Raw genomic sequence first — 22,565 nt, 5'->3', positions numbered from 1 at the left:
CCACCGTGAAGAAGATATTGTATCGTGGAAAAACTTGATGATTGTGGAAGTGGTTAATCGTCCCCTGAGGCTTGTTTTTTCGGTATCCGAACCTTCGCGGCATCATTTTCACGAGCACATTTATTTAAACGTCGAACGGTATAGGGAAGGATACGATCGTTAAGTTACTCGAAGGCGCTTAAATAACCTTGAAGATATGGGAAGAAGAGAAGAGAGTGAAAACTACGAGTTATTTCCCATTAGATTTCCTAACAGATTCAAGGAAGAGGTTAAAAATTTCATTTTCCATCGTAACTGCCCCGATCGAACCAATTCAGATCAATTGCCCTCCTTCCAAAAAGAAAGAAATCTCCACGCCTCTCATTCGCAAGTAGCCTCTCATCATTGAGAATCCGCAACTACTACGATACTTTGCATCCGAAAAATAAGTAAGCATCGAAACGAATTGCACGGTCGTTGGACGATCACAGTAATCGGCGCAAATCGCTCCACTTAGCACCTCGTCTCGAATCCGAGAGGAAAATCCTCGTCGAGATGTGATCCGATCCGTGGAAAAAGCAATCAGTCGAAAGTGGGAAGGATGGAGGAGGCCCCCGGATCCGGGGAGCCTTGGCCCCACATTCTGTGGGAATATGGATCGTGGATCTCCTCTCCGGTTTCCATCCGCGGAATAGAGCGGACCGGGTACACGGATAAAACGGTATATCGGCGGTCGTGGAACGGGGCACACTAGCCACGGCCATTCCGGACGATTGCACTTCTGATGGCCGAAGGCTGATCACGATTCAAGCGCGAGTTATACACAAGATCGGTAGATCACTACCGATGTAGATCAACGGTGCCCGCGGCGGCTGGATCGCCGGGTCGTACATACATCTCACCCTGGTGGTGTGCACGCTCGGTTTTAATGCGATCGCAACGGTAACTCGGACGCCTGGGCCTCCGCGCGAGAAGATTCCCGACCACCGTCTCTTTGTCTCTGTTCCGCTTTTGGCCCGACTCGGCTCCTTTCCTTCCCCGATTAGCTGATAAGATACTGCACATTGTATACGTAATACGTATATATTATCCGGCCGATACCGACCGGTTGCCACGGTACACTTTGCCACAGCAACGATTTGACGAGCGTTACTATGGTGCCGACTCGTTACGCCGTTCCCGATGCCTCCTCCTTAACGGTCTCATTTTCGCATGCCTTTCGGTGTGTTTGGGATATAGCGTATAATGGCGTGACTGAATTTTCTTTTCTTTTTTTTACGCGCGGAATCGTTGGAAACGATTGAAAGAAAAAGAAAATTGAAACTTGATTAAAAAATTGATTTAGAATTTTGGAACGTCACTCGAAAATATGCCACCCTCGTGACGAATAAATCAGGATTGTTATTCATGAAAACTCGGGATCGTCCATTGAAGATCCATAATCGTGTCTAGCGGAGAAGTAGTAGCAGGTACTCTCACGAGCCTCTAGTCTGCCGCGATTATCCTCCCGTTCTCCCTTCGAAAGCCTCTGAGTTTCTCCCCAGAGCCGTGGAATTATTCGGTGGCCTGGAAGCAAGTTAGCCGAGCGACATTTTTGCCGGACCAGTCATATTCCCGGGCTTTATTGGCTCATCAGCCCGGCAATTGAGTACGAAGATAAAATGATGAAATGGCAGGATAATGGCACACCGCGTGCCAACCAACGGGTGTAACTTTTTTGCTATTACTCTTGTTCGACTCGCGCTAAGAATTCGTCTCTTTTATTCCTCTCCCTTCGTTTCTTTCTTTCTTTCTTTCTTTCTGCACTCTCTTTCTCTTTCTCTCTCCTCTCTCGTCGTATCCAGCGACGAGAACACGCGCGGTTGTCGTTGCTCGAAAGTACGAAACGACAAGCTCTGTTCGGCTTACAAGGCCCCGACGCCGGTTGTAACGATACGTATTTTACGATCCTTGCTAAGACCTCTCTCTCTCTCTTTCTCTTTCTCTACGTAAGAGTCGAGAGAATTCTTTTTTTTTTTTTTTTTTTTTGCTTTTACAAGGACTTTTCCTTCGTCTTTAAAGCCCGAAAAGTCGCGGAGTCGGATACGGCCGAGTCACGAGACCCTTATCTTAATCCAGCGAGGGGATTCTAACAGTTGCGTACATTGTATATGTTTACGACGCGTTTAGATTTTCCATTCGAGGGGGAGGGATGGGAACAAAAGACGCGATAGCGACGTTTCGTTGCCGATTAACTCTCGATAATAAAATATTTCGCGTAACACGAGACGGATGCTGGAACAGAGGCAAGAAGATTTGTACTTATTGTTTCGAAGGAGGGGAAATTCTGAATGATTCGAGAAATACGGCATAGACATTATTGCTGAAGAAAATCGGGGAATATACGAATTTTTTTAACGAATCTCATCACGAATATACATAAATTTTTATTGAATGCCGTAATATCGTAATGCCAGCTCACGGAGGTAGGCTTGGTACGTTTTTCGAGAACTCGTAATTCCAGGACGGGTCCTATCGATTTTCACGGAAGAAAAATAAAGACGGGCAGGCAGAAATTACAACGTGCGAACGCGATTCTTTTTCGCGTTTAGTACCCTCGAAAAAGGAGGAGGATGGAATTTTACACGGGCAGCTGAGCAGCAGCTCGTAGACACCTAAGGTCGTTTGCGACGCCGTTATCGTTCCAAGGGATGATAATGCTCGCAATTAAGGCCGGCCGTAAAGTCTGGGAGGCAAGAGAGCAACGAGGCCTCGTTGTCTCTTTGACGTCCCCGCGGTGGTGCTCCGACGGTGCCTTGTTTGTCGTGGTTCACGGCAGCGCGAATCGCGGTTGTAAAATGCACGCATAAATCAGGGACGTTTAACCGTGTAATTTGGCAGACGGGGGCGCGTCGACTCCCAGAAAAGACGTTCCGGCTGTTTATACGCGGCTTGGAAAAGGGTTGTTATGGGAAGGAGGAAACAACGTTCGAAACGAAGAAAGCGGAATTGTTCGGGGCTGCTGAATTTTTTAGAGCTCCGAAATTCAGTCAAAAATTCGATATCGTTTCTTTTTCTTTCTTTAAGAAAAAATTTATTTCGTCGCGAAACTTTCAACTCTCGTTTCTCTGAGTTCTTCTCAGAAGAAGATATTTCTCTTCTTTACGTGAATTTAGAATTCAAAGTTCGAAACGAAGAAAGCGGAATTGTTCGGAGCTGCTGAATTTTTTAGAGCTCCGAAATACAGTCGGAGGATTCCGAGGATTCGATATCTTTTTCTTTCTTTAAGATACTAAAATTTATTTCATTGCAAAACTTTCAATATTCGGAACTCACGTTTCTCTGAGTTCTTCTCAGAAGAAGATATTTCTCTTCTTTACGTGAATTCAGAATTCAAAGTTCGAAACGAAGAAAGAAATTATTCGGGGCTGCTGAATTTTTTAGAGCTCCGAAATTCAGTCAAGAATTCGATATCGTTTCTTTTTCTTTCTTTAAGAAAAAATTTATTTCGTCGCGAAACTTTCAACTCTCGTTTCTCTGAGTTCTTCTCAGAAGAAGATATTTCTCTTCTTTACGTGAATTCAGAATTCAAAATTCGAAACGAAGAAAGCGGAATTGTTCTGGGCTGCTGAATTTTTTAGAGCTCCAAAATTCAGTCAAAAATTCGATATCGTTTCTTTTTCTTTCTTTAAGATATTAAAATTTATTTCGTCGCGAAACTTTCATCTCTCGTTTCTCTGAGTTCTTCTCAGAAGATATTTCTCTTCTTTACGTGAATTCAGAATTCACCCTCTCAAATTCTTCGAGAAAAACGAAAAAGAGAAAAGAAAGGAAAAAATTCATCGAAAGAAAATCGAACAATCACCCTCTTTTATCCCCCGTCTCCTTCTCGAGATTCTGAAAATCTTCTAGCTATTTTCCTCTCGAGTTGACGAAACCACGTCGATCGCGTACGCGATTCGGGTAAGGGAGCAGAATCACGAAGAGCATAAATATCCGCGGCAAGTATCTCGTGGCATTATTACACGCGTATCCACGCACACGCGACAACGCGAAGGGGAACGAACGAATCGCGTGGTCGCACGTGTGTTACCGATGTACTCGAACTCGAGTATACGAAAGAGACACGCTCGCCGGCCCCGCTACGAAACCCGGTGGGGGTTTATACTGCTGCCAAATTACAGTGCCCGGCCACCCATAATGCGGCCACAGTGCTGGCCAGGGTAATAATGTTGGTATTAACGGCGCGGTTACGTTCCCGACGTTGAAATTATAGGTGTTAGGGGCGTGTTAATTTTTATGTTTATTGATTTTCATATTTTACCACCTACCATCCCGCGATACGGCGAGGAGAGACTCTCGCGGGGGTGTGGATGATGCGATGCGAGACCGTGTCGAGAGAATTTTTCAATACAGTCGTTGATTTGAATTTTAATCGATGCAATCCTTGATGCAAGTAAATTTCTTTTAGGATTTTTTTAAAATCAATAAAATAGATCTGAGATTAGATTGGATTAGGAAGGAGGATTGATTCTGAAGTGAAGGAAAAAATTAAAACGAATAAAATGGATCTGAGGATGCTGATACTGGATAAATTTCGAATATTCATATATTTCATCTTCATTAACTTGGACCGATTGAAACGAGCCACAAACTAAAGAACCAACGTTTAATATTTCAAAAAGCATCGCGAAAAGATATTATCTTAATTAATTACCTATAATTCGATTCCAATTGCAATCGGTCAATATAAAACAACTCGTTACAACTTGATCAAACGAAACTTGCCGCTATCCCTGAAATCCCGATTTTGCTCTCGTTCCATAGAGGATACCTCTGAGAAGTGAAAAGCTCTCGAATCCGGACCGGACATCCCAGACATCGAATGGGCGCGCATTCACGAATTCCAGGAATCGAACGATGTTTAATATATATCGGTTGGCCGTGGAGATGCGCGCCGCATTGGAGGAGGTAGAGTCGGTGCAGAGCGTGCGCCTGACAGAAGCATCGAGGCGAAAAGAAGACACCTGAAAGGCGAGAGAGGAGGAGGAGGAGGAGGAGGAGGAGGAGGAAACGATCGAGACACCGAAAGGACGAAAGGTGGATCCTGGAGTAAGAAGACGAAGGAAAGGGGGAGGGAGAGGGAGAAGGGACATTCCCGAGAGTTACGGGCCATCCACGTCACGCTCAAATATTTTGGCAAATTTATGCCCAATAAAAATTAACCAGACCCCTTCTCGTTCTGCGGTTTCGGGCCCGCGGAACCACCACCACCACCACCACCACCATCATCAGGCCCGCGTCCTCCTCGTGGACGTTTAACGACAAGCTGGATCTCGGTTACGTTTCGTTGCACGTCCACGTTTAAGTCCGTCTGTCCGTCTCCTGACTGCATATACTACCGACCAGGCAAAAGCGGGGTGATTTACCGCGAGATTTCCATTTTCTCTCTTTCTCTCTCTTCCTCTCTCTCTTCCTTTCACCAACCGTGTCCCTTCTTCCTTCTCTCCACGCTCCACCTCCGCCTCGTCGACCGTTTTAAACGCGGATACACGAGGTTTCTTTGCGCGGGAACAGAGAGGGAGAGAGAGAGAGAGAGAGAGAGAGAGAGAGGCCGACTCAACCTCTTCGCGTTCTCGCCTCTTTGGCGAACCTGGCGAAGGGCGAGTAAAGGTTTTTCTTTTTCCTCCCCCCTCTTTTTTTTTTCTCTTTTTTTCATTCTTCCGTGCATGCGCCGGGGAATGTGTCGCCGGTGTAAATCAGTCAACGTCCCCGGGGATTAGAGTTTACGGTACCCTCCCGACGTTTGTTCGCGGTTTCAGGGATGGATGCAAGGTGACCACCTCGCGAAGATTGAATTAGCTTGGCGAGAAGGCTTCGCACAGGGGTTGAAAGGTCGTGCTTCTTTCTGGAATTTTTAGTGTTAACCTTAAAACGGTTGTGATTTAAAGTGAGAGATTCAACGTTGAAGAGGAATCGTTCGTAGAAAAATTCTCGGCTGTTAGAAATAATTGAACTCCATCCAAATTTTTGCCTATCCATCCCGCTCTGGAATATTTTACGGAATATCAGGGCAATAACGTCGAGATCGTGAATCGGGCGTTTCTTCGTGAGCTTCTACAAGATGGATCGAAGACTCGTTTACTTTATTTTCTTGAGTAATTAATAACGTGCGGAGGAGAAGGCGTGAAAAATGAAGTTACTCGATTCAAAATGGGACAAGGGGTAAGATAACTCGATCTTTGAAACCGTCCCTGATGCAGCAGCGGTTAAAGTGGTTAAGGACTAACAACTGTGACGCGCCTTGACCACAGTCGCTTTTATAGGGAAGCCAAGATCGACCACATCGTCTCTGGCCGATTTCACGGCCGCTAATTACTCTATACACGTTTGATCGCACCTTCGATCGCGGAATGATTTCGCGAAAAATAAAAAAAAAAAAAAAGAAAGAAAGAAAGAAAATGTTTGCAAAACTTTGAATTCTCGATTTTTTTTATATCTTTTCTTTTTTTTCTTTCTTTTTTGACTATTTTAATTTAAAATAATTTTAAATAACTCGTGTCAAAGGGAATATGGATTGAAATTTTTTTTTTTTTTTTCATAGTTGCGTAACTTTCGTTCGCATGAAGCTGGCAAATTGCAACAAATTGCCAAGCAGGCCTATGTGACACCTGCTGACAAAAAATATTATAAACGCACTCACGCAACAGTATGTTTAAAAAAAATCGATTCGAATCACCTGCCCTAGATGGTCGATTCCCATAGTATTCAGGAATGAAATAATATCGCAATAATATTGTATGGGAATATCGATGATGAATCGTAAAAATCGTAAAAAATGCTTCCTGTTTGAAGTATTATTTTATTCTTATTTTATCTTATTGTTTCATTATTTTATTCCAATACAGGTAATATCGTAGTATTGTTTAACTTTTATTATTATTTCTAAAAATTATTAGTTTATTTATGGCAAGTCATAAATTTTGTAATTTATGAATTCATTTCTTTTTTGTTTCTTCTCTATTTTATTAAGAATTTATTTTAAAATTTCTTTTAAATTTTGCTTAATGTATATTCAAAATTATCTGGTTACTTCTGAAATTTTATTACTTTCCAATGTTGCTTTGTCTCGAAACTTTCGACAATAGCCAGTATAAGTAAAGTGTTTTTAAAATTGCAGTACCTGTAGAAACAATATGGACACAACTCTATTATTCTAAATTTATATCATTTCATAGATACAGCTCTGCTTTTAAACTCTTTATAATTCTGATTTATAGTCACTGCTCCCTCTTCGGTAATAATTCTTTTATTTCGAATTCTTTCCCCTCACAAAATTTTATCCCTCGAAACTACATCACTCTCAAATTCATCAATCTTCTTTCACCACTCCCATTAAAATTTCAACCTTCCTGATTTCTATTCAAAAATTTCCTTCACCTCAATCTCGATTTTTTTTTCCCCCATTCGCAAAATTCCATCAATTTCCAAATTCCAACGTCTGAACACGACAATTACCCTTTCGAAATTACTCTATCGAAGAAATCTCTGTCGAAACATTCGATGCTTTCCAAAATTCCATTATTCCATTATATATATTAAAGATCTCTTTATCATCGAATCTCCCATCCCTTATCAATCTACGCGCTATCAACGAAATCCAGTCGTCGACCGAGACACTGGTTGAAACCAAAGGCCTTCTGGACATGTTCCTCGTTATCGAGGCGATCTCCGTCCGCATTAATTCAGACGTTCAGCCGAGGATCCTCCCGTTGAACGTTTTGATTCCGGGGCGGATCGTAAAGTTAATCGATCCGCTCCATTAAATCGCGACTGGTAATCGAGGCGATCCACACTTGGGCACGGCCAGTGGCCGATGCCAGGCCACCTATTTTCGTCAAACCGTTTCGAGCAGCCGACGAGAAAATGCCGCGACACGAGTTCTCGATCCGCTGGTTTTCTAGACGGCCGTGTGGTGGAGGAGAATCGTCGAGTAGCTGTAAAAACTCTCGCGTTATTTACTATGTTAATTGACGCCCACGTGGTGCACACAAATTTATGCTAAAAGCCGAGATGGTATCGGGCGGCGATGACAGCTTTTGCTTTCTCGTGTCAAATCGTGCAATTTTTTTTTTTTTTTTCTTCCTTCTTTTCGATCGATTATTAATAGCTTCTCGTTCCTTTTTAACTGTTTTCTTTTTTTTTTAAGAGTTTTTAAGAGTTCATAGAGAGTGTATGATTATTTGCAATGGGATAAAGAGAAGGGATCAAGAGATGTTTTAATTGTAATAACAAAATAATAACGAAATAATAAGTTACAAAGGAAAACTTGTTAGACGTAAGAAACAAAGTTAATCTTTTTTGAAAGGAGGAAATTACTGGAAGAAGATAAAATTTGCATCATTGAAAATCAGTATATATCCGAAAAAGTTTGCTCGGAAAGAAGGGAAGAGGATGGTTGGAGTCTCATAGGAAAATACGCAGCGAACAAAAGTCGGGTCACGTACACGTGAAAAATTCATAAAGGGACGAGGGTTTTATGGACGTAAAGGAGCGTACGTCCGACACCATGTGCTCTCCAGATACCGGGAATAATGGGATTTACGTGTAATTTCGGAAAAGCGTTGCTTCGTTTTCCCTGCTAGGTACATATAATAATGTCGCGGGTGCAACGTGTGTTCGCCATACGGGCGAAACCCTCGCAAAAAGGTGCGTGCGAGATTTTCGTGCGTCGACAACTTTCGAAACTCTTGGCTGTCCTCTTGGCTCACCGGTCTTGGCCGCCTTGTGCCGGTCGTCGTCACCGTCGTCACGCACCTACGATTTCACCGGCTTCATCCTCTCGCCAACCTCTCGCCTGTCCTTTTCTTCCTCTTGCTCGCACCGCGCCTCCCCCCCCCCCCACTTAACGTCCGACAGGTGATTTACACGCGAGGATTTACTGCTCGCAAGATTTTACGAAAGGCTGTGACCCGCGACCGAAACGCGACGCGAGGAACGGCTTCGAGCCTCTTCTTTCTTCCAAGAACGAAAAATCATTTTTTTACGAGGCAACGTCCTCGTGGAGCCGGACTTATCTTCTTATTAGGGAACTTCTCTTCGAGAGAGAGAGAGAGAGAGAGAGAGAGAGAGAGAGAGAGAGAGAGAAGAAAAATCGTGCAGGCGGATTGCGAGTCGAGACGTTGATGGGACGGTCGGTCGGTTGATCGATGCTTGAACGTCTTTATTATTCCATTCTCGATAAACCTAGCTACCTGTTGTTACCTAATCGACGACACGGATTTCACGCGTTAATCGATCGAGTCTATAAATCATAATCAATGGGATTTAGAAGGCGTAACTGCGCGTATCATGGTTCAACGATTTTGGAACGATGAGGAGAAATGTAGGATGGAAAATTAATCCTCGATTAATGGTGGATCGTTAAATTCGTTAAACTTGTGCAGGTATACATATATGCAGATACGTAGAAAGATATTTAAGTCGGTTTGCGAAATAATACGCTTTCTATATATACGATTTTTTCAAGTGCATTTAAGCAGCTTCGATTAAGCAATTTGTTTTGACAGCATTTCAAAGTAATGTCTACGCTGTTTGTATGAGGATAATTAACGCGGCAATTGCTCAAACTGAGAGTATTTTTTTTTTTTTTTTTTTTTTTTTAAGAGATATTAATAGAATTTACAAGAGAAATCAAGAGAATGATTCAATTTTTCTTTTAATTTCATATTTTTTTTCTTCGATGATTTTTTTATACCATTCGTAGCACTATTGAATATTTTCTTTAATTATTGCCAAGATTTTACACCTTAAATCGAGAAAATTATTATCTAAATAAATAACAGGACACTTATAAAAATTTATTTTTATATATAAATAATACGTCATCCGAGAAAAAAATTATTCCAAATTATTCTAAAGAGACCATAAATCATACGGTAATTCCTTTCCCAAAACGAATTAAAAAGAAGAAAAAAAAAAAAGAAAAAGAAGAGGAGAGAAGACCTTGTTCTTGTAAACTAATCGAGCTCGACAAATTGCCCGGAAAAATCGCACATGTCACACGTCCAATTTTGGGAAAATTCGAAAGGAATCCTTTCCTCGAAAATGCACGTGGGGAAAGGGAGAGCGCAACACCTCTTCTGGACAAGGACGTGGGTGTTTATACGTCGCATTGAGTTTATCGCTTTCGATGGGAATCCACGTTCAGTTGGAACGATCAGTCCTCGCCTCTGCAACGTTCTCCTTTATAGTCGAATTTCGATCACTGCGCTGGAATTCTCTCCACTCTCTCTTTCTCTCTCTCTCTCTCTTTTTACGAAAAGCGAGGGGAGAAAGAAGGAGGATCGTGAAAACGATCGTGATCCACGGTGCAAAGGGAGGGCGGTATCTCGTCCGAGATTAAGTTGTTCCTTTCCGGCTGACATTAAAGACTGCTCCGCGTGATACGTCCGATTGTTTAGTGGCTCGCATAATTTCCATGTTTTCACGAGCACCGCCGATCGATGCTTACGTTTATAAGCGTGGCGCGATTCTTTCATCGCGTACGAGAGTGTTACGATCGGTTCCTCGAGACAGTAAAATCTTTCTCGGGTTTTATTTATCGATAAAGAAGTATGCGCTAATTGCGCCGGTTTTCGCTTCAACGATCGTTGCAGGGAAACATTGTTGCACGTTTTAACCATTCGAATATCGTTTTATCGATTCGAATATCTGCAAAATTAATTTAACGCGTCTCCATAATTTTTGATGGACTACGAAATTTGAGGGGGAAATAAACGTTTGAATAACATACGTGAACAATTCTACACAACGAACGTTTGTTCGAAATGTTTATGGAGAAAGAAAGTATATATGTATATATAATAATTCATAAAATTTTATTACGATGAATATTTGTTTGAAGAAATTGCTTCAAGAAAGAAATAAAACAATTTTCTAATCATATCGAAACAACTGTTCTTCCATGATTTCTCACAGAAAAGAGAATTCTAAAAAATTTATCGCGTTATAAATTTTTCTATACGCTTGGAATTATTATATAGAATGGGGAAAAGAACGGGCAGCTCGAAGTTTCGAGTGACGTCTAATAGCGAGCGTGCCGACCCGACTCGAGGACCGAGCAGAAGAAGTCGGGATCGCCCAATAAAACGCGAAACCGAGAGCTCGGCATCGTATCGAGTTCCCTTCGAGGTTTTTCCGGCGTAATTTATGCCCGATAATGAATCTACACTCCGTAGATAGCGTAAGGTCAGGTGTTAATGCCGGTGCGTGTGTGGTGCGGGAACGCGGACCCGCGTGGGACTCGTGGCCCATCGGGCCCACCCGCGTGCACGATCTCGCTCCATTCAGCGAGGAATCAGAGGTGCTCACCATCTCCCCCTTTGCTTTCCAACATTCGTAAGGATGGATAAAAAAAATCTCCCGCCGATTCTCAAATATTATTATTCAATAATAATGTCCATATTCTTTTTTCCATATTCTATATCGTTTTCTTTTTTTTTTTTTTTTTTTTTTTTTTTTTTTTTTTTTTTTTTTTTTTTTTGAGAAATTGATACCGTTTCTTGGATCGAATTTTACGCGGAATAATTTCCTGTTTTGTTAACCTCGAGAAAATTGAAATCGTTCTGAAAATCGAGTCGAAAAGTTGAGAAGGTTTAAATCTTGTCGCGAACGGTAGCGTACGATTTGCTTGTTAATTGACGCATGATCGTTAAACGAATGAATTCATTAATCAAATTGAAAATATTCGTATACGGAAGAATTACAATTATGAAACGAGGCGTATAATGTTCCTCGTTTATCTCGATACGTGGGCCGTGGTTTTTATGGGGATTAGATTGAAACGAGACGAGAATCGTTACGAGCTGTAAACTTTGAAGATGTATGACGGACATGTTCCAGGAATTCAAAGACTTCGGATCTAAACTGTTAATTTTAACGACTTTACATCTTATTAAGATCCCTCACAGTTACACGAGGGTTCCGTGGACGAGGTGAAAACAATCCGGCAATGTTACGAAACCGTTGAATCGATGAATTGTGGGTTACGTGTACGGGATGCGCATAAACCATACGTGGGAGAGACAAAAAGTACTTTCTCTCTTGTCTCCATCGCACCAAAAATCCACACGTTCTACCTAATTTCCACTGAATCGTATTATCTTTATAACGTCTTAAAGAGATGCAGAATCTTTGCAAGTAATTGAATGGAGAAGCTTCGAAATATTTTAATTTTTACAGTTTTTTTTTTACAATTTTTACAGATACGTGTAAAACTTTGGATTTTTCAAATTTTTTTTTTTCAAAATTATTCGAAGAATTAGAAAATTAATTTCTTTCTTCGAACATTCAAATTTGCTAAGCTATTTTCAATATTTCCTAATATTTTCCATAAATCTCGCGATCGTGCAATCGATCCTTCTATATTTATAATATAATTTATAAATTAAATTTCATTATCAGTTCAAATACAAGAATTTTCCGGTCATCTTTGCGCGATACCAGTTATTAAAATATTCAAGTAATATTAGCATCAAGAACTCGTTCGACGACGAGAAAGAGGAACTTTATGATACGTACCACGTTTCGAACGACAAAACGATCTTGTTAAATGACGAGAATCGAAATCTTGCACCGTGGGATATCTCAGGGCGAAATATCGATTTGCTCGGCGCAAAGGGTCTGATAGATCGAATAGAGATGCTCGTGCTTGAATTATGATGGGACTGATTTTATTATTCTCGTAAAGCCCGATTCCCTTTCCTCTCTCTCTCTCTCTCTCTCTCTTCCTCTTTCTCGTTTGCTCGTAAATCGTCCGTGGATGCACGTAATTGCCGTGCACGCGAGTTCTCTGATGAGAAGTGAATAAGACGAGCGCTGGTACATTTGACGAGAATATTTTCAAGACCCCTTGTTTGGATTCACGTGCAACGTTTCTCGATATCAACGCGTCTGAAATTATCGAATTAATAAAATTCCATCGTAGAATTTGACTTTGTAATCGCCGATTAACACGAATTTTTATTTTCGTCTATCATTAATATTTCATTTCTCGTGCACGATTGTTAAGATTGCATCGATATAAAGATTAAAACGAGATTGGCGAATACACGAATATTTGTAATTAATTTCATTTAATTTTACGCTATTTGCGATATTTCGAGATTATTAAGATCGCGCGAAGGAACAACGTGTCGAAATTATCGAATTAATAAACATCCATCCATAAAATTTGACTTTGTAACCGATTAAATTAACACGATGCCTCGTTATTATTCATCTATTATTAATATTTCATTCTCGTGCACGATTGCTAAGAGTTTAGGTCGCGTCGATATAAAAGTTAAAAGAATATTGGCGAATACACGAATATATTTGTAATTCATCGCACATTTCGACTAATTTTACAATTGTTACAGATATGTGATACGCTATGCGATATTTCGATTCATTATTAGCGAACCATGAAAAGAAGCGAACCGATTTCCACGTACTACTTACAACCGTACCGATCGAACGAAACAACGAAACACAGCGAGGCCTGTCTATCCAAATCCCGATCGCGAAAATACACTTGCTTGCAAGCCAATACTAGCACGTCGCGGCCGCGGACACGTGCTACAATGTATCAACGTTCGACAACTCGTACGGGGAATTTAAAAGGCTTGGATCGGGCAAGGCTCACGTCCTCGCTATCAACGACCGATGCACCATCGCGGCGCAATGAAATCACACCCGATGACCTCATTTCCTGAGTCAATACCATTCCATTCCATGCCCGATGTATTTGGATTCGCCGGGCTTCCTCGAAACCGCAGACGCCGCGATTTCGTCGCGGAGAACGTGTCTACGAGCGTAAACTTCGTACCGGTTTTAACGCGCGTGTCCTTCGTGGTCGTTCACGAGCGCACACAGGTGCAGATATCTTGGAATACGTGTGGAGGGAGACGCATACATATATACATACACACGTGGATCGAGGATAAGCAATTGGATTTCATTTGCATCGACGAAACTCTCGATCGATCTTCGATGCTTGTTTTCTTCCACTTCTTTCGTTTTGCCTCTCGGCCGGAACGATCGAGAGGAAGAAATATGGTGTTGATTGATAATTGCCACGATCGATGAGTAATAAGTCAACGATCCGGTTGGCGAGCGCATTCGTGGCTGAATCATCGATGCGTCTTCGATAGCCTCGCCACACGTAGAAAGTTTCGATAGGCGAAATGAATCGTAAAGGATGGAGATATGGGCCGCCATTGTAAAACGTATTTATGGGCGCAGATATCGCGGCCTCTAACGAGATCACGGATCTTGCCCGATCTCTTTCCTCGTTTTTTAGAAAGCACTTTCGCGGAAGCGTTTCGGTTTGTCGATGAAATCGTGCAAATCCGCGAGCGACTTGTTTCTCGAAGTCCTTGCGGATTTTTTTTCTTTTTCTTTTCTTTTTTTTTTTTTTTTTTTTGCGGAGAAGAGNTTTTTTTTTTTTTTTTTTTTTTTTTTTTGCGGAGAAGAGTAAATATATTTAACGATGAATTCTTTTCTCTTACGGATCCTCAAGGTTTGCCGAATCTTATTTTTATTTCGTTTAAAAATTCGTGGTGAAAAAGATCACTCGTATCGTTTTATTCGTTATAATAAAATAAAAGAAAAATTTAAAAATTCATCGATCTTCATGAATCTATATCATATTACGAACAAATATCTAAAGCTTCAGAAATACTTTTAAAACATCTCCTTTCAATAATCTAAACGCCATCCTTCACCTTTCATAAATCTGATTTGAAAATACGAGGAGAGAGACAAATTCTTCTGTCGAAGGATGTTGGCGAGGAAGCCCAGATTTGTTTCCTTTCACTCCTGTCGTAGCAAGCCGGCAGAGAGGGATGCATATGCGATCCACGTGCGATTCCTTGGCACCGCGGTTTATTAATGCTCGGCTGGCTCATTAATGCAGGTGCAGGAACGTAACGTGTACTCACGCTTCGGAGGATTGGACGGTGTGCGCGCCATGTGTGTCGCAGGTATTACGGGCGAACAGGTAAGGGCCCGAAAACACGTGACGGCCAGCCTCCGGGACTTGGTTGCAGGATTTGTGTTCGGGCACGTACCACCAAGGACGCGCGGAAGGTGATCGTGCTGCACATGTCGAGAGCTACAAACTCGTTGGAAGGAAAGGAGGGAGGGAGGGAGGGAGGAGGAGGAGGAGGAGGAGGAGGAGGAGGAGAGGAAAGAAGAAAAAAAGAAAAAGGAAAGGGAAAAAAAATGAAAGAAGAGAAGAAGGAAATCGAGAAGGTGGATAACGGCGTGGTTATAAGCGGCCTCGCGGGACTACACGTCCACCTTGTTTCGATATCATTCGAGGGTACCGGCTGTTTTTATCTCGCCTCGGACGCGTCGAGGTTATTGCGTCGTTTTGGCTTGTTGCCACGTTTAATTGACCGGAGATAATATTGGCCCATCATCTCGCTTTTGGCAAGGAGACAAGTTGGATGTTAACACGTTTAAGATTGCCTTAAGATGACTCGAATATATAAAGATATAATATTCTTTAATCCCTTTCTCATCTTCCCTTTCAGAATTTTTCATCGTGTTTCGTCCAAATCGTTCCAACATTAAATTGAAAATTTTCCGAGTAAAAATTTTTCGAAAACGAGTCGAGAGGATTCGTTCGCCTCTTTCAAATTATCGCAGAAAGAATACGGAAGGATTAAAACCGATGGATATTCTTTTTTCAAACGACGTAACACGTAACATTCCTCTGTAAAAAAAAATGCAGCCATCGTAGAGAGGGGGAAACATAGGCGTGCGATATTACCGATAATGAAATCTCGAGCGTTCGATCGAGAGGTTCGCGTTCGAGAGCTCGCAGCTCGATAATTAACGTGGACTGGAGGCGTGGCCCCCGGGGGCATCCCGAGGACGATTCGTCTTCGTCCCACGGTGCGTGCATTCGCACGTCTCGCGTTCGCTCATCATCAATTTATGCAGAACAATTCAACGACAACGGTGCATTACGGGGCGAACGGCGTAGGGGGTTCAAAGACCTCCGCGGTCGCGAGCCGGCTACACCTCGATCGCGTCCTCCACCTCCTGCTACAACCTCCTCCTCCTCCTCCTCCTCCTCCTTCTTCCTGCTTCGACGAGCGCGAGCTCGTCTTTTGGCTGGCAATTAGCATACGATTGACCCTGTACGGTGACCCTGCCGGGGACGGACGATTGAATTAAAACGCGTTTAAAAGGCACCCGACACGAGAGCGCGCGCGCGCGCGCTCGATTTCGAGGCCTCGGCGAGAAGGTTTCGTTGATGACTTTTTGTGAAAGTCACAACCGATTCCCTTTGTCGCGTGCAACGTTCGTGAGATGCATATGTGTATGTTCTTTTCCCGGAAGAGATTTTTTGAGGGAGAGAGAAAGGAGAAGGATAAAGGTGTACCGAGGGGCCATTCGGTTAATTTTTTATATAGTGGTTGGAATCGAGAATGTTGAAATTCTCTTGAATTGAGAATTAGCTCGTAAAAATATTGAAATTGTAGTGTTGCTTGAAAAAGTTTGGCAAAATTATTTTTGTTTAAATTATTTTTTTATATCGCCAATTTTTTTTTTTTTTTTAATTTCTAAAGCAAAGTTTTATCATCGAAATAAAATATCAATTAAAGAACATTTTTCCAAGTCTGCACCCGGCAAGTTTAACCTTGAAGCTATTCGATGAACAGCTTTGTAACTTGGGTTTTCCCCAATTATTATAGTTGTAGTACGGGATTATCTCCAGTAAAGGACAATTTGACTGTATGAGCCATCAAAATATCCCATAAATACCCTTAAAATGCACCACCAGCAAAGTCGATACACGTGTTGAACAGAAAAACGTACCTAAGGGACAAATTTACACCTTATGATTATGACTGGCCAGCTGTCTTCGATTATCAGCCGCATTGTTGTGCATTCCTGGGTTTTCCCCAAATGCTCTTCAAACTCTCTCTCTGTCAAGATATTCGAAATTCGAGCAGCAGGTCCTTTAAATTTTAACAAGTGTTGGTCAGACAGCTCTCTGCTCAATCTCAAAACAATTCCAACTATCCCTTTAAACTCTTCTTAAAGACGCACATTTCTGTCCCTTGAGATTAGAAAAGATACACAAAAGAAAGGAAAGCTTTATTCTCTTAGACTTTAAATTCGTTTCTCATTTCTCTTCTTTTATTTCCTTTTCCTAATTGCGAAAATACAAACTGAAATGGGGAAAAAATATTCCAAGCCCCGGTATCGCGCATGTGCGAGATAGAAACAGCTCCCTCATTGTTATAGTCGATTAACGGTGCCATAAAAAGTGGAAATCGCTCGAATAACAGGACGCAACACGTTTCAGCCCGATGACCCCTCCGACTCTGGAAAAGTCACGTATCCTCGACACTCTCTTTCCTTTTCCATTCATTTTACCAATTTTAACGCGTTACAATTTCCAATGAAAACTTTATGTTTACCAAGAATTTGTCCACTCGACTCGACACTCGATCCGATCTTTAATCGGCAAACAGGTGGAAAAATCTTTCGACTCCGGCTCTTTCGATTCTTTCTCTCTCTTTTTTTCCCCACCTCGTATTCGAAAAATCTGCCCATCAACGGTCCGTCCATGTGCGCGACACTCTTCGACGAGCATTTCCTCGCTCGGTAAACAGTTTTGCCGTTACGACAATACCTGTCGAAAATTGGCGATCCACATGGACGAAACGAAGCTGGAAACAGCCCTGTTCGAAAGGTCGGCTTGGGAAAGGCAGGATTGGCGGCCGGCATATGGCGACAATGGGCCAAAGTAACCGGTAGCAGGTGAGTTTTGTGCGAGGCCGCGATGGGAATGTTACGGCTACCTGTCAGCCTACCTTCACCCACCCCGATGCCCTCACTCTGCCCATTGTTCCTCGTCCAACGACCACCATTATAGCCGCTCAACTAGGAAGTGCTGGGACGAGCTTATCACACTGATAATAAATCGTGTACTTATCGCAAATTCCTATCGATCCTGCCATTACCTGGACGTCGATGGATCGTTCGTTTCGATTGTTTCGCCGCGTGGGACCTGCCTTCGCCGGTTTGGAGTCATTTTTTCTTTTTTTTTTTTTTTTTTTTTTTTTATTTGCCTTTCCTTTCCCCTTTCGAGAAATTTGGACGCGTTCGATGGAATTTTTAATCTTAAATTTCAACCCAACCACTGCGGATTTTTATGCAAATTTTCGTGAGAAACGACTCGGCTTGGATTAGAGATTCGTTTTATTTTTCTCGTATATCATATAATGAGTTAAATCACGATATTAAATTACGTTTAATTAACCCGGCAAGCGATACGTATCGTAGCAGAAGTTTGTAGAAACAAGTTGAAGTTAAAAGAAGGTATCGAAGTTGTTTAAACGTAATCTCTTTAATCTTGCTATCAAGATCGTTACCATCGTCTCACAAGGTATCACTTTACGACAGATCTTAATCTAAATTAATCATCCGAAAATTATTCCTACTCGTCAAATTATCCGGGAAAAAAAGGAAAACCGGTATTTAAATCGAAGCGACGAAAGTGAGATCGTATCGACAACGACTTTCTCGATACTTCCGCGATTCCTCGTGTCCCAAGTTTTTCCAAGCAAAGCGTGCGTGTCGCATACGGAGTTTCTGCCTCCTTGAAATCCAGGACGTACATCGATCTCGATCGTTTCACCCGAAATCGGACGATACTCGGTGTTGTTCACCCGTTCCATAAATCTCTCGAGGTGATGGTGGCGCCACAGATCGCGCCGCCGATTCTCCGTAAGGTAAACTGGATACAATCGGCAAAGGAGGATCGCCGCCACCGTGAAATTACACGCGAGATCCTGACGTTTATTCCTCTTAAACTTAGAGATGTTCCGGCAAGAAATCTTTTGGATCCGACGTCTTTTTACTCGATCGATCGAGCGAGGATAAAGCTAGAGATATTTCTTTCTTCTTCTCGATGGAGTCTCGAATCAACTCGATGATTACACTCCTCGTGTGAAGTTTTTGAAACGCAATCGCGCGGACAGATTAAAGAATGTCATGGAAAATTTTTGTATTCATTAATTGATTAAATTCAAGCGAGGAATATACGTAGAATATATATAGAAGTCGAATTATCGAAGAATCTTGATTTTACATAACAATCTTGATTTTAAATAATTTAAAAACAACTGGATACAGCGAATTCGAGCGAAGCAATCCTCCACCGACTCTCTCTCTCTCTCTCTCTCCGATCGATCATGAAATTCTATCCGATCTCTTGGAGCTCAGCATCGAAAGAATCCGAGCCATCCGGTCCACCAGGTTGTTATCATCACTTTTACTATTCCTTTCTTCGAGGTGACCTTCGTGGAGGATCTCGGTCACATAGCGGTACCGGTGACACAAGTGATATCGATCCTCCTCCATCCGTGTCGATCTCTCCGAATTATCCAACCGTCTTCCTCCACCTCCGCTCCCTGTGCACGTCCGCGTGCACGTGTTGCGCGCGTGTGCGTGAAGAAACGGCGCCTACGACTGGCGCCAGCAGCGAAAGAAAGTGCGACCGGGGTCGCGATGGGATCTCGCTCTTTCGTTCTTATCCGTTCCGTGTCTCTCCGTCTAAATGATCGCCGTGCTCGTTTTTGCCCGGCCTGGCCGAGGCAGAGATGCGGGCGAGATTCGGGGCGAGGACGCGAGGCGGAAACGAGGAGGCCGCGAAAGGACGAGGCGGACGTAATTTGTCGTCAACCGGCTGCTACGCGCCGATGAAAGATGTTGGAAAGTTTTTCGTAAAAGCGATCCGTAACAGGGGAATTACGAGAGCGAAACAGGAATCGTTATCTGTTTAAAGGATAAGATCAAAGAAAGAAATGAGACAGTTTCTTCTTCGTGGAGATGGAACTATTTTGGAGAGAGGAAGAGGAAGAAAAAAATTGTGTACATTTCTTGCCGTCTATCGTCGTATAAACGTAATGGAATAATTCGTGCAGCGTCAAAATACGAAACGAATAGAGCGAATAAGAGTAAGATTCGTTGCACGCAGGGGACACACAGGGAAGCGATATAAAATTATCGCTATATTACACAGGGAAGAAATTTTAAAAATGGTTTCCGGCACGAAAGGAGGCTATACCTTTCGCGAAAATCGTGTCATTCGTTTAATCGCAAAAACTCGTTCACACGAGGATATTTTGCGGAAGTTGCCGGCTCGCCGCGTAACCTCGCCGCGGCAGAATTTACACCCCGATAAAACTTATCCAGGGATAAGTTCGTATAACGACATCGAGCGCGAATCATCGCGCCATAATTCAGAAAATTCGTCCTCGTTATCCGATCCCTCGGACGACTCGTTAAATTTAATTACCGCCGATACCGCAGCACGCGTCAGAATACTTTTTAATTATTAATAAACGAGCGAGTTGACGGTGCCCCGCATAAACTCGATGAGAAACGCCCGTCTCGCGGCGATTTTCCTGGAAGTGCCTCACGATCGACGAGAGCCCGTCGTTGATTTACAATTGGCCGAGAATAAAACGGTCGTTAATAAGAAAGATTTCCGTTTCGGCAACTCGTAAACCACCGTCTTAACGTCCCCTATATCGCGGCTAATATTCGGGACAGGTAGGACGCCCAGTGTACCTACTCCCCTTTCGCGTGTACGTACGAAGACGTACTCCCGTTGAAATAAGAACGTAAGTTACGATCGTCCGCCGCTCCAACGGACCATTCCAACCTTTTTTTCTGCGGCTGTTCCAGCCAGGCCTCCGGCTTCCTCGCGTTTCGTGCTCTCCACGTCCTTTTAATTGAGAGGTTTAACGCGCCGTCGTAAACATTCCACCGGTTCCAGCAGCTGCGACCATCCGATCAGCTATTCCTCTCGATCCTCTTCCTCCTTTTTTCTCCTAATAGATATTTATCCGCGAGAGAAGCTTCTGTAAAAAAAAAAGGAAAAAAAAAAGGAAGAAGGAGAAACGATTCATCGTTTCACTTTAAACTCAAGACGAGTGAAGATAGGATAGGAATAAAATTAGATCTTGCGAAAATTCCAAAGAAATTTCGAAAGAATTCTAAAACGATCGTAGATGGATTTGAAAAAATTCGTACACCCTGTCAATCGCGTAATTGGTAATTTTTTGCTCATTAACAGGAAGAAGACACCCTCCTTTCTTTCCGTCCCCCGTGGAAGCAAAGGAAGCGAGGCTCCAAGGCTAAAAACCAGATCCGTGAAACCTGAGCGACACTCGGGGTCCCGGCTTCCGCACACTGCGAGCTTCTCCGCTGTGTGTTACGGAGTGGCAGGTGCATGGCCCACATATTCGATATAAAAACTGGTAACCTAAGGTAACCGCAACCTGCCACGGTTCCAAACGGACGCGTCACTCGAATAAAACGACCGAGCCAATGCGATATTTCATGCTGATTCGCGGCGGATTACCCGGCCCTCCGCGGCGGCACATCGGTGAGCGACCGCGTTTAATGCCCGTTTTACGGGCTTCCTTAATGATCGAACACGTATACACACACACACACACATATATATATATATGAATTTTTCTTTCCTCAAATGGTGTTAAATTACATCATACTTACCAACTTTGCTACTTGTTTATTTAATCAAAAAGGAAAAAAAGAATTTGTAATATTAAGTAAGAGATGACACGAAGTAAGACGACGTGTATGCTATTGCGTAATTATATCAATGGAATAGATGGAGTTAAAATTGGGAATTTGAAGGAAAATCAAGGAAACGAAGAGATTTTCCTTTACTTAATTTTTCACGAAATAAAAAAATTTTCATTTAAAACCGATTTAAAAACTCGTGCCACGAAGCACCGCGTACGCTCGAGTAACGAGTCGAGTGTTCACGCATCCGTTTCCGCCACGGCCTACCAAAACCACTACGTCACCTGTTCTGGAAGTGGCGCGAAACCGGCGAGGTGTGACGCGGTCTGCGGGGGCAGCCAGATAAGAAACGAGGGCGATCGCGGAGGGCGAACCCTCGTCCAGCCCCCGGAAAAAAGGGCTGCAAGGAAGTGGATTCGCAGGTGACAGCCACTTAATCGTGACTTGGGGGCCTAGGCGAGTGGGAAGGAAGCGAGGTCACCGGACCTTGGCCCACCTCGGGCTCGAGCGAGTCGTAGCAGGTGCAGCGCGTATGCGTGGGGGAGCCATCGATACACCTAATATCCACCCATGTCGCCGCAAAACCGCATTGATTGAAACCCCGTTCGAAACACCAGTTTTGCAGTTGGAATAAAACTGGATGGAAAGTCTTTTTTTCCCTTTCTTTCCTTTCTTGCGAATAATAAATCTTTCGATATGAATTGAATCGAAAGAGCTATCTTTAAATCATCTCACTTCCTCAATGATCAATGGACGAAATATCGAAGTTTTCATTCGTCGATTTCTCAGATTAACCTTCGCAAGTGAAAAAATTACTTGGATCCTACAATTTCGAATTCTTCTGAAAAATTTCAAAACGACGAGAAAACTTACCCCCTTATATTTTCTCTGCGAATGGAACGATGATCTCGGAATAGTTTTCAAAATGGCACGAGGAATAAATAGAAGAGGATCACCCTCGATGTTACTCGAGGCGAGCG

Source organism: Apis laboriosa, unplaced genomic scaffold (genome assembly GCF_014066325.1).
Source record: "Apis laboriosa isolate Shangri-la unplaced genomic scaffold, ASM1406632v1 scaffold42_cov153, whole genome shotgun sequence".
In the NCBI taxonomy this organism is placed as follows: Eukaryota; Metazoa; Arthropoda; class Insecta; order Hymenoptera; family Apidae; genus Apis; species Apis laboriosa.
This window is presented reverse-complemented; position numbering follows the sequence as displayed.